Source organism: Vombatus ursinus, unplaced genomic scaffold, assembly GCF_900497805.2.
Source record: "Vombatus ursinus unplaced genomic scaffold, bare-nosed wombat genome assembly UNPS02014804.1, whole genome shotgun sequence".
Classification (NCBI taxonomy): Eukaryota; Metazoa; Chordata; class Mammalia; order Diprotodontia; family Vombatidae; genus Vombatus; species Vombatus ursinus.
Window position 1 is genome coordinate 13567075 of NW_020954582.1, and position 14866 is coordinate 13581940.

The 14866-nt window shown below is 43.3% G+C and overlaps 1 long non-coding RNA gene across 1 annotated transcript; it reads right to left on the reverse strand.

The window, feature by feature from the left end:
• Nucleotides 1-9261: 9261 nt before the first annotated feature.
• Nucleotides 9262-14176, reverse strand: LOC114051697. Its single transcript, XR_003570191.1, has 3 exons — nucleotides 13204-14176; nucleotides 12109-12219; nucleotides 9262-10593 (listed from the first exon to the last, which is right to left on the reverse strand). It is a non-coding gene; the product is annotated as an uncharacterized LOC114051697 (long non-coding RNA).
• Nucleotides 14177-14866: the final 690 nt, after the last annotated feature.

Below are 14866 nucleotides of genomic sequence, written 5' to 3' on the forward strand. Positions count from 1 at the left end.
CTAGTAAGTATCTGAAGCAAGATATGAACACAAATCTTCCTGACTTCAAGCTGCCACGTGGAAATTTGGAGCGATGGTCAACTAAAGACAACAGTAGTTTCAGGGATTGTGACCAGGGATGGAGGAGAGGAGTAATAGCTATGAACTCTAGAAGGGTGCTCAGATTCTCAAGGATTCTCAGAGCCAGGCAGAGAGTGACACTGAAGGGGAACTTCATAAGGAGTCCACAAAAGGAGAAAAAGACACTAAGAGCCAGCCACCAGTAAGAGGCGCCCCTTTGCCACGGATGTTCACGGCACATGTAGATGTATTTTTTTTTTTTAAAGAGTACAGCCCAGGTTGGGGGTGGGGGAAGAGTTATGTTTTGAACAAACACCTTTTCCAAAAATTCTAGTAAAATCTGGCTGGCTGATGGTTAATGGGGAAACACACTGAGCTGTAGTATTAGAAACACAACCCTCAAGGTTACTTCTAGAACCATGAGAGAGAATTAATTAGCAGCTGCATCCTCTGGGGACCCCAGACCTCAAGTATGAGTGTGAATTGAGTGAGTCACCTCATCTAAGGGGTGAGGTGGGAAAACAATCATTTTTTTTCTTTTCTTCCTCAATTTAGTTCAATACATACTTATTAAACACCTACTTTGTGCAAAATACCTCATATGTAAGAGGCAGATTTGGAGCCAGGAAAACCTAGGTTAAAATCCTATCTCTGACACAAACTGACTATCATTTTGGCCGTCACCTACTCCTCGGCGCTCTGAACAACTCTTAAAGATTATAAGATCCAGAGAAGATGCTGCCCTACAATGATACAGGGAAGTTCCCCACGTTTGCTACATGCAAAGTGCTGGAGTGGGGGCTAGTGATACAAAGCTGAAAATCTCACAAAATCCCTTCCCTTAAGGTGCTCGCTGTCCAGTAAATGGATGAAATTTCCACTGGAAATGATGAGGCATGGAGGAAAGGTCAAACAGAATTCCCTGAGAGATTCAAGGGCAGATAGGTGGCTCAGTGGATACTTGGAGTCAGGAAGACAGGAGCTCAAATCTAGCCTCAGACACTTACTGTGTGACTCTGGGCAAGTCACTTAACCTCTGCCTACCTCAATTTCCTCAACTGTAAAATAAGGATAACAAAAGCACCTACTATCCAGGGTTATAGTGAAGATCCAATGAGTTAATATTGGTGAAGCACTTAGCACAGTGCCTGGCATGTACTAGATGTTGTATAAATGTTCACTATTATTATTCAAGGAAGAAAGTGTTGGCTTCTCTTTCAACCCTCTTCCTTGGACCTCACACTGTCCTTTGTTTCATAAAAGCTGGGCATATTTACTAAAGCTGCACTGTAACTCTCTATATTTGTGTCTTAGGTTTTTACTAGTCTCTTAGTATCTTATCTAAACTTTATATCTTTCCCTCTTCCCTCCCGCCCCACCCCAACACACTATTCTTATTACAATGCTTAATAAATGTCTATCACTGTTAAGTACAGCAACCATTTCCCCTGATTAGAAGGTTAGCTCTAAGAAGGCTTCTCTAAATTTTGTATCTCCTCCAGTGCCTAGCACAGTGTTCTGGACACAGTAATCTTAAAGAAACCATGCTTATTATTTGCGGTCATTGATTCTTCTCTAGTTAACGCTAGGATTTAGCATGTGGGTTAAACTGAGATTTATTACTAACAATACTAGATATTGTAGGAAATGCCTTGGAAATACTTTCCAATATGGTGCCCAAAGCTATCACCTGGAGAAGCCCAGTAGGGGGTCCTCTACTGTGTATGCCAAGAATTTTTTGTCTTTAACTCCTCTGGGTAAAGGGAAGTTGTGACTGAGTAAGAATCTCAGACTTTATTGCAGAGATAGTCAATTTGGATAAAGACAGTGAAGGAAAGGGCTTTTGGGTTAGTCATTCCATGTTTGAGATGTCAGCAGAGTATCCAACTAGACACTTCCAAGGTTTCGGTAACATCCTGGCTTATCCTTTTCCTCACTCTCTCCTTTCTCAACTTGATGACATAGTGGAGGGAGTGCCAGATTTGGAGTCAGGAAGACCTGAGTTTGAAGCCTGCCTTAGACACTTGCTAGCTGTGTGTGACACTGAATAAATCACTTAACCTCTGTCTGCCTCAGTTTCCTCAACTTTAAGTTGGGGGTAATAATAGTACCTACTTCTTGTTTTGAGGATCAGTTACGATAATATTGACAAAACATTTTGTAAACTCTGAAGTGCTGCATAAATGCAATCATTTTCATTTCTTAAAATGTGATTGATGCTTTTCCTCCCTAATACTCACTCCACACTTGCACTTACTTTTGTGAAAAAGAAGCAGAGCAAACCAACACATCGGATAGCGTATGCCCCGTTACACACCTGTAGTCCACCACTTCTCTACTTAAGGGGAAAAGTTTGTGTTATCATCAGTTTTATGGAGTCAAGATTGGTCATTACACTTATCTGAATTCTGATGTTGATCAGGGTTGTTCTTCTTTACATTATTTGGACTACTACTTATACTGATTCTTCTGGATCTATTCACTTTGCCCCACATCAGGTCATATATGTCTTTGCTTGATACTGGCTTGTTCTTTACAGAAGTAAGAGACTTCAGAGCACAGTTAGTCTGACAAATACATGAGCAAGAATCCTCTCTATAACATTCCCAGAAAGTAACCAGCCAGCCACTGCTTGATGGTGAATTCATTCCCTACTGAAAATTCTTATTGAGAAATAATTTCTGCCAGTGCAAGAAATTTAAATTCCTCAAACACAAATTTCAAAACTGGCCCCTTCTTTCTTTAGTGACTGCTAAGCAGGTCTCCATAAAAGAGGGGCCCCTTTCTTTAATAGACCTGCCCCCTTTACCTTTTCCAACATAGGCCTTTTGAGGGTTACATTTCTATAGGCAACATGGTTCCAGATTAGGAGGTGAAGTCTTGGGTCCTAATTCCAGCCCTGCCACCCACTCACTGTGTGCCCTCGGGCAAATATTTAACCTATTGGTACCTCAGTTTCCTCATATGTAATGGGAAGAAAATAGATCACATGACTTCTAAAGTCCCTCTAGCTCTGAAATTCTTTGATTCTGTCTGTCTAAAACCAGCAGTGAGATCTTTGTATGAGAAGATAATATTTTTAACAATCTCTTGTGGAGAAATACCGTTTGGCTTCCTTCTTTGCCAAGTGCTAAGCAGCAACATGATGGAGGAGGGGGCGCAGGCCAGCAGGACCATTTGTAATGCCGGTCCCAGGGAGGGTACACTGAGTCCAGGTTTTATTTAGGCCCATAGGGCCACCAGGACCAACGGCTGTAGAAGAGTCTGTATATCAAGAGCTTTATGGCCAATGCATTATTAACTAAACTTTCTCCAAATTGAATTTTTAAAAATTAAGAGGATGAAAAAATTATTTTTCCCTTCATGATTATTTCTAGACATATAATGATTAGCACTAACAAAATACGAGCAATAAAATGGAGATCTAAAATAATTCCTTGGATTTAACCTAGGGAGGAAAGTCACTAACGAGGAAAACAAGGGGTGGCTCATGGATTCTCTGGGTGGGCCACTTAGGCTTTGAGAATTCATTACCTCACTGCTTTCCCTTCAGCTATGCATAGTACTGCTTTCCTGTCATACGCATGCCCAATATGCAGAATAATAACTAGGATTCATATAGTAGCACTTTACATATGTTATCTCAGTTAATTTTCACAACAATCCTGGGAGCTAGGTGCTATTATAACTCTCATTTTACAGATAAGAAAACTGAGGTTGAGAGAGATTAAGTGACTTGTCTGGAGTCACATAGCTTGTAAGGGTCCTGGGTTTGGATTTGAACTCAAGTCTTCTTGACTTAGAGTTCATCACTCTATCCTCTGTACCACCTAACTGCCTCAGAAAGCTGTTCCAGGTTTGAGACGTTTGGGGATCAGAATCTACTTCAGCTCTGAACCTGCAAACTCCCCAGCAGTCTACAAATCTCCATGACCTACTTTTACTCGACCAGATAGAAAATTCAGATCAAGGCAAATGACATCCAGTGAAACAACAAAGTTAAGTGACAAGAAATATTGACCTGCAGAAACCTCTGCAGGGGCCCCTCTCCCTCAGACTCCTACAGCATCAGAGGGGGAGAGGATACAAAAAAAAGGATGGACACGCCTCAGAATCAGAATCTCAGATTTGGAAGGAACCCCAGAGGCCACCTCAGACAGCCCAGATATCTCCCCATCTACAAGGATCTGCTACCTCCCCCCACCCCCAGCCACAGGGGCAGCAACACACATTTTCCCCTGTGAATGTGAAAGAATAATCATCTTTAATATTGAGGCAGTTCATTATAAACGGCAGCCTGAGGTATAGCTTTGGTTCATTTCTGGCTAGAGGAGTAAGAATGGTCAGATGGTGGTGGTGGTAGGGTATGTGTGAATGAAGATGAAGAAGTGTGTGTTGCGGACAGGCACGTGGTGGGTGATTGGAGTATTTAGGGAGAAAGAGTACCAGTCTATCTAGAAAAATCTATTCACTTCCTTCTTAGAAGGCATCAAATTATTTTATAAATATTGTGGCTGCAAATAATTAGGCTTCACTACCACCTTGCTGGAAGATGGATCATTACACTGTTTATTACAGCTGTTGCTACTGTGCTGGTCACTGTTCCCAATGAGTGCTTATCACAGGGATCCCGTGGCACACAGAACATATACAAAGGGACTCTGAGATTCACGTTTTCGCACTTGACGGGACCGATTCCTCTACCACCTCCCTTTGCCCAGACTGGGTCTCGTTCCTGAAATGATTTCCTCTTTTACTCCTCTGCCTTTTACAAATTCCAGCTTCCTTCACTGTTCGCGCTTCCTTGGACGTCCTGGATTCTCGAGGAGGACCATGACCTCCTTATGTCATGACTTGTAAATGAATTGCAAGCTTCCTTCAAACCTTAAATTAAGCACCACCTCATGCAGGAGGCCTTTCCTAACCCTCTCCCTCCCACCAATTGCAGGTGCCTCTCACGCTGTGAAATCACTTCCTATTTACTTTGCACATTTTTTTCTTTAGCAAATTGGTACAAATTTACAATTTTTACATTTACTTTTCAGGTCGAATGTAAATGCCCAGTTGCAGATATTGTTTCATTTTCCTTCCTGGGCAAATCCCTTAATCCCTTGCTGCTCCACAGAGCGCTCACAGGGGCACCAGGGGATATTTTAAGTTTTTAAGGGAAATACAGAAGATGACTATTTAGCTAAAGTTCAGCAAGCCCTAATTCATTTGCAATGTCATATCTTTGCAAAGCTGCGTTTTCAGAGTTGGAGGTAACAAGAGGCAAGACACCCGAAAAATCAAAATGAAACGGGACATGTGCCTAATATTAATGGTTAGCATTTATGTAGCACTATAAGGTTTGCAAAACACTTTACAAATATCATCCCATTGGATCCTCCCAAAAACCCTGGGAGGTAGGTGCTATGATTATCCCCATTTTACAGATAAGGAAATTGAGGCAGACAAAGGTTAAGGGACTTGTCCAAGGTCATGTACTAACAAGTGTCTGAGGTTGGTGTCCAATCTGATTCCAGTTTTTGAGCAGTGCCTTATAGGAACACTCATCCCATTAGGAAGTAATTATGGTTACTTAGGAATGAAATCATATTTTTCTTTCAATTCACCTATATTGTTTTTTCAAACTTCTACTAAGTTGTTAGGACATAAATACATATTAACTTGTTTGAACTTAACTACTTAATAAACGGAACTGTAGGTATTTCTTTTGGCCTAGCAGTTCTTTGAAAAAATGTCTGAGACACTAATGTTGTTGTGAACTGAGAAAATTTGGGAATGTCTGCTCTAAGACTTCATGTTGCAGAGAAGGTTCTAACCTGCTTTGGTAGAAGGAGTTTTGTCTTCTGAGAATACCCTAGATCAGTGAGTTTCAGGTTGAGTTGTCCCCATCTCTATCCTCATTAACCAGCACAGAGTATGGCACACATACTTGGTAAATGGTTTTTTTTGATGGATTGGTTAGGGTATCTTTGGAATGTAGCAATGTGTTGTGGGGAGGGCCCTGGTCTTCAGTCCAAGAGACCTTGGTTTGATTCTGGGCTCGCATTTGCTAGCTGTGTGAGCCTGGGTAAATCACCATACTTTTCTGAGCCTCAGTTTCTCTTCCTGTAAAATGGGCAATGTTTCTGTTTGTTTCATTTAACTGTATTTTTTTGTTGTTACAAAGAGGAAGTTCTATTGAGGAGAGGTTTTGAGAAATGAGAACAATGTTGTTGTTTTTTAAAGAAGCATCAATACGACATTTAACAAATAAAGTGAAATGGGAAAAATTACTCGTGCATTTCTTACCAATCAGGATTATCCCAAACCCTGAAGTACTAGAGACGAGTTGGCAAGGTGGAGGTAAAAATGCCAATAGTTTTAGAATCAGATGACCTGGCTTGAGCCTTAGCTATAGGACCAATTATCTGTGTGGCCTCAGGTACCTTTTTAGATCTCCAATTCCTCATACTGGGAGGAGACTATAAATTGGAGGCAGGAGCAATTGAGTCCGTCAATCACCTCCCCCACTCCCACCTAAAAGAACTAAGCCCTGATACCTTTATTGGATTAGACTGCCCTTTTGAATCTGTCAATTAAAGGCATTAAATCAATGCACACTCATTCACACTCTGGGGGTTTTGTATAAAGCAGCAAGTTAGCTCAGAACCTGGCCATTTCAGAATCAGGCAGAAGAGGAGAGAGCCGTGCCAGGCAAGCAAGTGAGAGGGCATCATTTAGAAGGGGCAGAGGATGGAGGGGCAGAGCCTCTGGCTCCTTCCACTCCAACCTCCTTTCCCCTAACAGAAAACAGCCTTGTAAACTTGGGAGGCTCAGAAGATCTGGGTTTCTCTTGAGTATCACAGCCGCTGATCATTGATCAGAATGGTCGTTATGTCTTCAGTGACAGCCAAGGACACACCAGGCGCACTCGGGAAAGATAGATTCAGGGCTCTAGAAGGAGCCAGCAGAAAGCTAAATCAAACCGAAGGCAAACTGGTATCTCGAGGATGCCAGGGAAAGGTCTTCCAAGAGCTCGGGGTTACCCCTTTGCTACATGTGTTCTCTAAGCTTGAGCTCACTTTCCCCTGGACTCTTTACACATACCGTACCACACATACACAGACATACATACCTATATGTGTATGTGCACACACACACACACATCACAAGTTCCCCCACCCTGTATGCTTTTCTGTATTGATTATCAGCTGGCACCAATTAGCCTGCCAGACTTATTTAATTTTTAGAAACAAATATTTATTAAGCAAGTGAAGACTTCCCCTGGTAGAACAGACCGGATGAGAACAATTTGTTCCAATGGTTATGAAGGCAGCTGAAGTAGGAGCTGTGGAGTGCTTACAGCTTGGTCAGAGATCAAAGACACCAAAGTTATCCACTGCACCCTGGGCCATCCCCAGCCATCTTGCCTTTTGTCCTGCCACTGGACTTTATTAACTCTGAAAGAGAGAGTGAGGCTGGTGACTTGGTGCAACTCTGCTTCATTTAAATCTGCTTCATTTAAACTCACACATGAGTGAAGACATCACTCATCATTCACTATTTTACTCCAACATCATGATGTCATTGGTCTTTTTTGAAAATTAACATTAACGACATATATATGTGTATATATATATATATATATACACATACATACATACATACACACATATTAAATATATAGTAATGGGAGAGTACTAGATATGAGAAAATATGTTATATATATGCATATATAAAATATATATGAACACATATATATGTATGGATAGATAGATATGGCACTTGGAGAGAGAGAAAAAAAATCAAATAATCCTTAAGGAATACCCACTGTGGGGAGAAGTAGCCCCCTTTAAGGACCCATTCTGCCTGACTGAATTACGATTGGGAGAGTAGCTCCAGAGAATGCACTACTTGTAAAATGAAGGAGGTGAATTCAATGTCTCCACGGCACCTTACAACTCTAAATCCTATCATTATTATTATGAAAACCTACAGCCTTCTCCCAGGATGGGATGTACAAGTCAAGAAGTCTCCAGTCCATTTCCTGAGTGAATCTGAACAACCATTTCCTCAGATATTATCAAGGGAGATCTTATTCAGGAATGAGCCATACAAGATGATCTCTGAGGTCCTTTTTTTCTTTTAAATAGTATTTTATTTTTTTCCAGTTACATGTAAAGACAATTTTAACATTAATTTTTATTTTAAATTTATTTATTTTTAGTTTTCAACATTCACTTCCACAAGATTTTGAGTTCCAAATTTTCTCCCCATCTCGCCCCTCCTCCACCCCAAGACGGCTTGCATTCTGAATACCCCTTCCCCTAATCTGCCCTCTCTTCTATTTACTTGCCTCCTCACCCGCCTTTCTCTTATCCCCTTCCCCTTCTCCTTTCCTGTAGGGCACAATAGATTTCTATACCCCATTGCCTGTATATCTTATTTTCCAGTTGCATAACATTAAATTTTTAATAAAAATTTGTGTTACAAATTTTCTCTCTCCTTCCCTCCCCTCCCTCCTCCCTGAGATGAGAATCAATCTGATATAGGTTATATATGTGCAGTCATGTAAAACATATTTCCATATTGGCCTTCTTATATAAGATGAAACAGAATAAAAAGGAAAAAAAACTATGAAAAAATAAAGAAAGTGAAAATAGTATGTTTCAATCCACATTCAGACTCCATCAGTTCTTTCTCTGGATATGGACAGCATATTTCATCATGAGTCCTTTGGAATTATCTTGGATCATCGTATTGCTGAGAAGGGCTAAGTCAATCATAGTTGATCATTGCACGATGTTGCTGTTAATGTGAACAATGATCTCCTGATTCTGCTCACTTTATTTTGCATCAATTCATATGAGTCTTTTCAGGTTTTTCTGAAATCTGCCTGTTCATCATTTCTTTTTATTTATTTATTTTTCCTTTTCAACATTCACTTTTATAAGACTTTGAGCTCTAAATTTTTCCCCTCCCATCCACACTCCACAAGACAGCATGCAATCTGATATAGGTTATACATGTACAATCATAGGAAACATATTTCCACATTAGTCATGTTGTGAAAGAAAACAAGAACAAAAGAAAAAAATCACGCTGATCATCATTTCTTATAGCACAACAGTATTCCATTACATTCATATACCACAACTTGTTCAGCCATTCCCCAATTGAGGGGCATCTCCTCAATTTCCAATTCTTTGCCACCACAAAAAGAGCTGTTATCAATATTTTTGTAGATGTGTGTCCTTTTTTCCTTTTTTATGATTTCTGAGATCCCTTTTAACCCTTAGATTCTGAAATAGTATAAATATGGTATACTCTATATTTTCACAGCAGGAAAGGCCCACTGACATCTGGAGAACCTTCAGTATCTAAGCTGGATATCAGATCCACATTTTAAAACACCCACTATGTGCAAGGCTTGACATTTTTTTTAATCTATTCTTTTCTCAGCCTTTCCACCTCTTTTCCACTCTAGAAGGGGCCTCTCAGTCGAGAATTTAAAGTAACCCCCGCCTCTTTATTAACCTATTCCTAAATACTCACTTTTTTTGGCCTTTATCCTTATGCTGTCTGCTCCCTAATCAGTCCTTCAAAGCCACTACTTTATTTTTCCAGGAGCCCCATCTTGATCCTTAATTAACATCCGTCCTTCCCTGTATTTCTGGTGCTCCATTTTAAGAAGAGTTTTGATCAATAAAATTCAACCAGCTTTTGTCACGAACCTACCATGTTCTACTTACGGAGCTCAGATCTAGGTTTACAAAAAAAAAATCGATCAATAAGCAAACATGTATTAAGTGCTTACTATATATCAAGCACTGTGCTGACTGTTGGAGTTAAATGTGGAGAAAAGGCAAACACAGGCCTTGCTCTCAAGGAGCTTACATTCTAAAGGAGGAGACACCATCTACATAGTTCTGCAATAGAAGGTACACAAAGGCACTAGAGCCTGAGAAGGGGGGTACAGCACAAAGTAGGGAGCCAGGATAGATCTCCAGGAGGTAGCACTTGATGAAAGTCTACACAGAAGCCAGAAAATAGTCCCTACCTTGAAGGAATTTAGATTCTATTGGCTCACATACAGACTAATTGGTGAGGGGACTTAAAATCACATCCTTTGAGGAATGCCTGAAGGACTCTGGGATATTTAGGCTGAAGAAGGAACTTGGTTGAGGAGAACATAGTGTTATCTTCAAGCAGTTGGTTTTATCTAACTGGAACAGGAATGAGTCTTCTTCAGCTCAACCTGAGAGAGTGCAATTAGGAAGGACAGGCAGAAATTACAAGGAATTACAGGAATTTCAACTCAGTATAAAGCAGAACTTGCTAGAAGTTGACCAGACTGTCTTGGTGGGTGCTTACATTTCCAGACAGAAGGAGTGAAAGTAGATGTTGATGGTGCCTTGCAGGAGATGCGGAAGAGGACACTGTATTCTGTGTTCATCGGGACGTGTGATTATGTTACTGTTCAAGGTCACTGCCAATTCTAGGGTCCTATGATTTCGTGATTGTAGGCCACTAATTCATTTGAACCTAGGAATAATAGGGGAAAAAAAGTAGCATTAGCATCTAGGTTCATTGGAGGCAGGGAATGTTTACTTTTGGGGTTCGTATGCCACATGCTTATTGCCTGGTACACAGCTCCTACTTAATAAACACTTGTTGAACTGAATTAGGGATAATAGGAATCAAGTATATTATGTTATGTTATGTGATGTCATGTTATGTTACGTCATCTTACATCATATTTTATTAGTTATATTATATCATGTTGTTTTGTTATATTATGTCATATCCTATCATGTCATGTCATGTCATGTCACCAAGTATGACATACATGAAGGATGATAAACTCTCTGGGGGGGAAGATGACGGGATTTTTCACATTTGTAGCCCTAGCTCTGAGAATGGCATCACCCATATAGTAGATGCTTACTGTTTGTTGACTTGTAGTCAGTTGTATGATATTTAGAACAAAACGTAGAAAAACATAGAATAGTATGGACAAATGGATTAGGATTCAATCCAATCCAACGAGCATTTCTCGAAGGGCTGTCGTAGGTCAGGATCTGTTTTAGGCACTGGCTGCACAAAGCCAAACAAGGTAAACTAGAATGCAGATTGTAAAAGACTAAAAGAAACAGGGTGATGGAATTAAATTTTCATTTTTTTATTGTATAACTTTTTCATAAAAATCATATGACAAAAAAAATGTACTTGGGGAAGAGTCAAATTTGTTTTCCTGAATAAGGAGCACACAGTACTGCCTGTGCTTAGCACACAGTAGGCACATAATAAATACTTTGTTGAATTGAACAGAAATCACAAATTTTGGAACTGAGAGGAACCTTAGAGAACCCTCATTTTACAGATAAGAAAAGTGAGGCCCAGAGAGTTTAAATGAATTGCCCAAGGTTGCAGAGGCAGGATTTGAACCCAGGTTCTCTACTTCCAAATTCAGAGTTTCCGTGCATGTCGCTGGTTAAAGTCCAAGTGCCTGGAAAGGATGATAGCTTTCCCCCAAACGTTTACACTAAGCGAAATCAAAACCCCAAAGGGTCCTGTTTATTTAAATATTTGATTTGGATGAATTGAAAAAAGTTTGGAGAAAGGCCACAAAACAAGATAAAGGGAAAGAGGGGACCGATTTTTAGGGAATTCATCAGAGCTAAACATATGTTGTTGTTCTGTCCCGTTTGACTCTTCATGAGCCCATTTGGGGTTTTCTTGGCAAAGATACTGGAGTGGTTTGCCATTTCCTTCTCCAGCTCATTTTACAGATGAGGAAACTGAGGCAAACAGGGTTCAGTGACTTGCCCAGGGTCACACAGCTAGTAAGTGCCTGAGGCTGGATGTGACCTCATGAAGACAAGTCTTCTTGACTCGAAGCCCACTGCTCAATCCACTGTGCCATCTAGCTGCCCCACAGAAACAGGTATCAAAAAGCAAACCCACTGTATTTTGTCTGCAAGTGTGTGTGTCCTGCCCAGAAACCACCAGGCCCCGAAGAGGAGTATACAATAAAATTAGCAAATAGGGTCTTTTCACCTCCAAAACGTTGTGATTCTAGAAACAGAACTCAGCTTGACAAGGAGGAGAGAACCAGGATAGGCAAAATCATTTTTAACTGCTGGCTCCTTCTCCTTCGTTAATCTGAACCTAGAAAAATGAGAAAAAGTGGTATTGAGAATGTTTTCTCTGTATCCATCTTCCTGGGAAGAATGTGCAATTTTCCTTCTAGGGAAACAGGGGAAGCAAAATCCCTAGATCCATTCTTAACACATCAGAAAATTTGACTGAGATTGTTTTGGGCGCATTTACTCATCTGAAACCCCTCCACCGAGTATACTCTCCTTGAGGGCAGGACTTGTAAGTCCTCCTCCCCTTTCCCCCGCCCAAGCCCTCCGCACAGCGCCTAAGAGTGTAGCAGTTATTCGAAAGAAATTCGTGGAATCGAACTGAATGGAGGAAAATCGCACCAATCCCAGGAGGGACAGAGTGACCAGGTAAATATAATTTATATACAAATATATATATAACCACATAAGCATATACAACCATTATAAATATAAGTTATATATAAAGAATATAACCAGATAAATATAAATTCTTTTCATTTCTATGATTTAAAAAGAAATTGAGTACTGTTGTTAAAAAGAATGTGCAATGACGGCAGGATGGCATCGAATCGCTGATTGTTAGAACTGGAAGGGTCTAAAGGAGGCGCACCCTGGGACACTGGGAGAAGCAGAAGTTCTGAGTTCAGATTCTGTCTGGACCATTCTCACTGTCTGACCTTTTTTCGCATCTGTAAAATGAGGGCTCCGGACTAGCTGGCCTCTCAGGTCCCTTCTGCATCTCTGAGCATCTCACGCAACCCCCTCATTTTACAAGTGAGGAAACTGAGGCCTGGAGGCCTGCAGCCACTTGTCCGAAGTCTCGTAAGTAGGAGAGGCGGGGAGGACACCAAGAGCCAAAGCTTCTGATGCCTGTGGGGACGAATGGCCTTTCCACTGTGACCACACTGCCTTCTCCGGAAAGTGAAACTTAGAAAACTCAAAAGCGAAAGCATTAGGGAAAAGAATCCGTGAGCGAGCGCTGGAGGCCTCCTCCGCCCCTACGCCACCCCCTAGAGCAGCAGACCTGTAGACCAGACACTCAGCGGAGAAAAGTTCAGGCGTTCCTCTCCCCTGCCTCGGACGCCTCTCTTTGTGAATAGGCCCCACCGCACAGTAGTCCACTCTCCCGTATCTAGCAGCTCGCGGAGCCTCTCAAGCATCCTTTCCCAAGGATATTGACAACTGCGCCCGACTCAGTCCGTCAATCAACCATTCCCCGACAGCTGGCCGCAGAGCCGACAACGATGCCAAAGCCCACGGCTCCGCACCTCGCTCCGCACCAGGGTGTGCCCGCGCGCTGGAGGGGGCTGGGGTGGGGTGAAGAGGTGGAGCTCCCGAAAAGGAGCGGAGCCAATAAGATAGTGCACTCCGTTTGCTGTTTCTAGGAAGTTGTCATAAAAAATCGTGTTGGAAAAGTCATCGTAGTGATAGTAGTAATAGTAATAATAATAGTGACTTTTGGAGCACGGGGCCCCTTCGATGCCGGGGGTTATTTTTCCTCTCTGGGCAATAAACTTCTCTGAACTTGACCCAGAAATCAAGACCGCTGAGCAGCTCGGCTCAGCTGGGCTCAGCTCAGCGGGAATTGGGGCACTCCAGACCGAGCCCTGGGCAGGGGCGACAGGAGGGAAGAGAAGAGGACGCCAGCTCAGGGCTCAGTGGCCCTTAGTGACCGGCGGCTGGCACAACGGGGAGACCGTGGCATCTCTGCCAGGAGTTACGGGGCAGCAGGGCCGAAAAACGCCTCCACGGACCTAGTTCATTGCGGGGGGCACCTGGAGCGGTGCGCACGCACACACACACACGCACGCACACGCACACACACACGCACATCCTTCCCTTGGAGTTGGGTCTCATCCTCTTTTGTTTTTCTCTGTTCCTGGTCATGAGACCCGGAAGTTTAGGGGTTTTTTTTCCCTTCTTCTTCTTCTCCTCCTCCCCTCTTCTCTCTTTTTTCCTCCCCCTAAATCTATCACATGGCCGAGATATAATAAAAACAGAAAAATGGCGACGGTCACGTTGTGGCGAGCCTTGCTGCGTCATTAGATAATCTTCGTGCAAATATCGGGAAGAACAAAGGGAGAGGGGGGCCCGGAGCCCTCGGGGGGCGCAGGTGGGTTAGGGGGAGTCGGTCGGGGAGCTGGCCTGGGGCGCTGTGTGCGGGGCTCAGCGAGTGCCCGCGCGCGCCTACTTTGTGTGTGTGTGTGTGTGTGTGTGTGTGTGTGTGTGTGTACGCACGCGCGCGCGTGTGGCTCGCCAGGCGCTGCGCTCCAGCGGGGTCCGGGTCTGGGGCCCGGGTGCCGCCCGCCCGCCAGCCCGCGCCCTGGCCACCCTGGGCATCGCGGCTCGCCCCGCGCCCGTCGCTGGGGCTCTCCGTGCGCGCGCTCACGCACACAGACACATACACACACCCCCGGGGCGGCTGCGCTGGGGGCGGGGACGTGTGTGTTGTGCAGTGTTGTGTTGCGTTGCGGTGCGGTGTGCTGGCCGCTACCCGGGCTGCGCGCCCCGCCAGGGTGCGCTTCATCAGGCCCCGCACGCCGACCCCCCCCCCCCCCCCCCCCAAAAACACCCGGCCGCCGGCCCCCGCGCAGGGGCCCCCCCCGCACTCTGCCCCCCCCCGCCGAGGCCGAGGCGGGCGGGGCAGTCCAAGGGTGCTGAGCCAGCGGCTCCCCTAGACCCCCCAG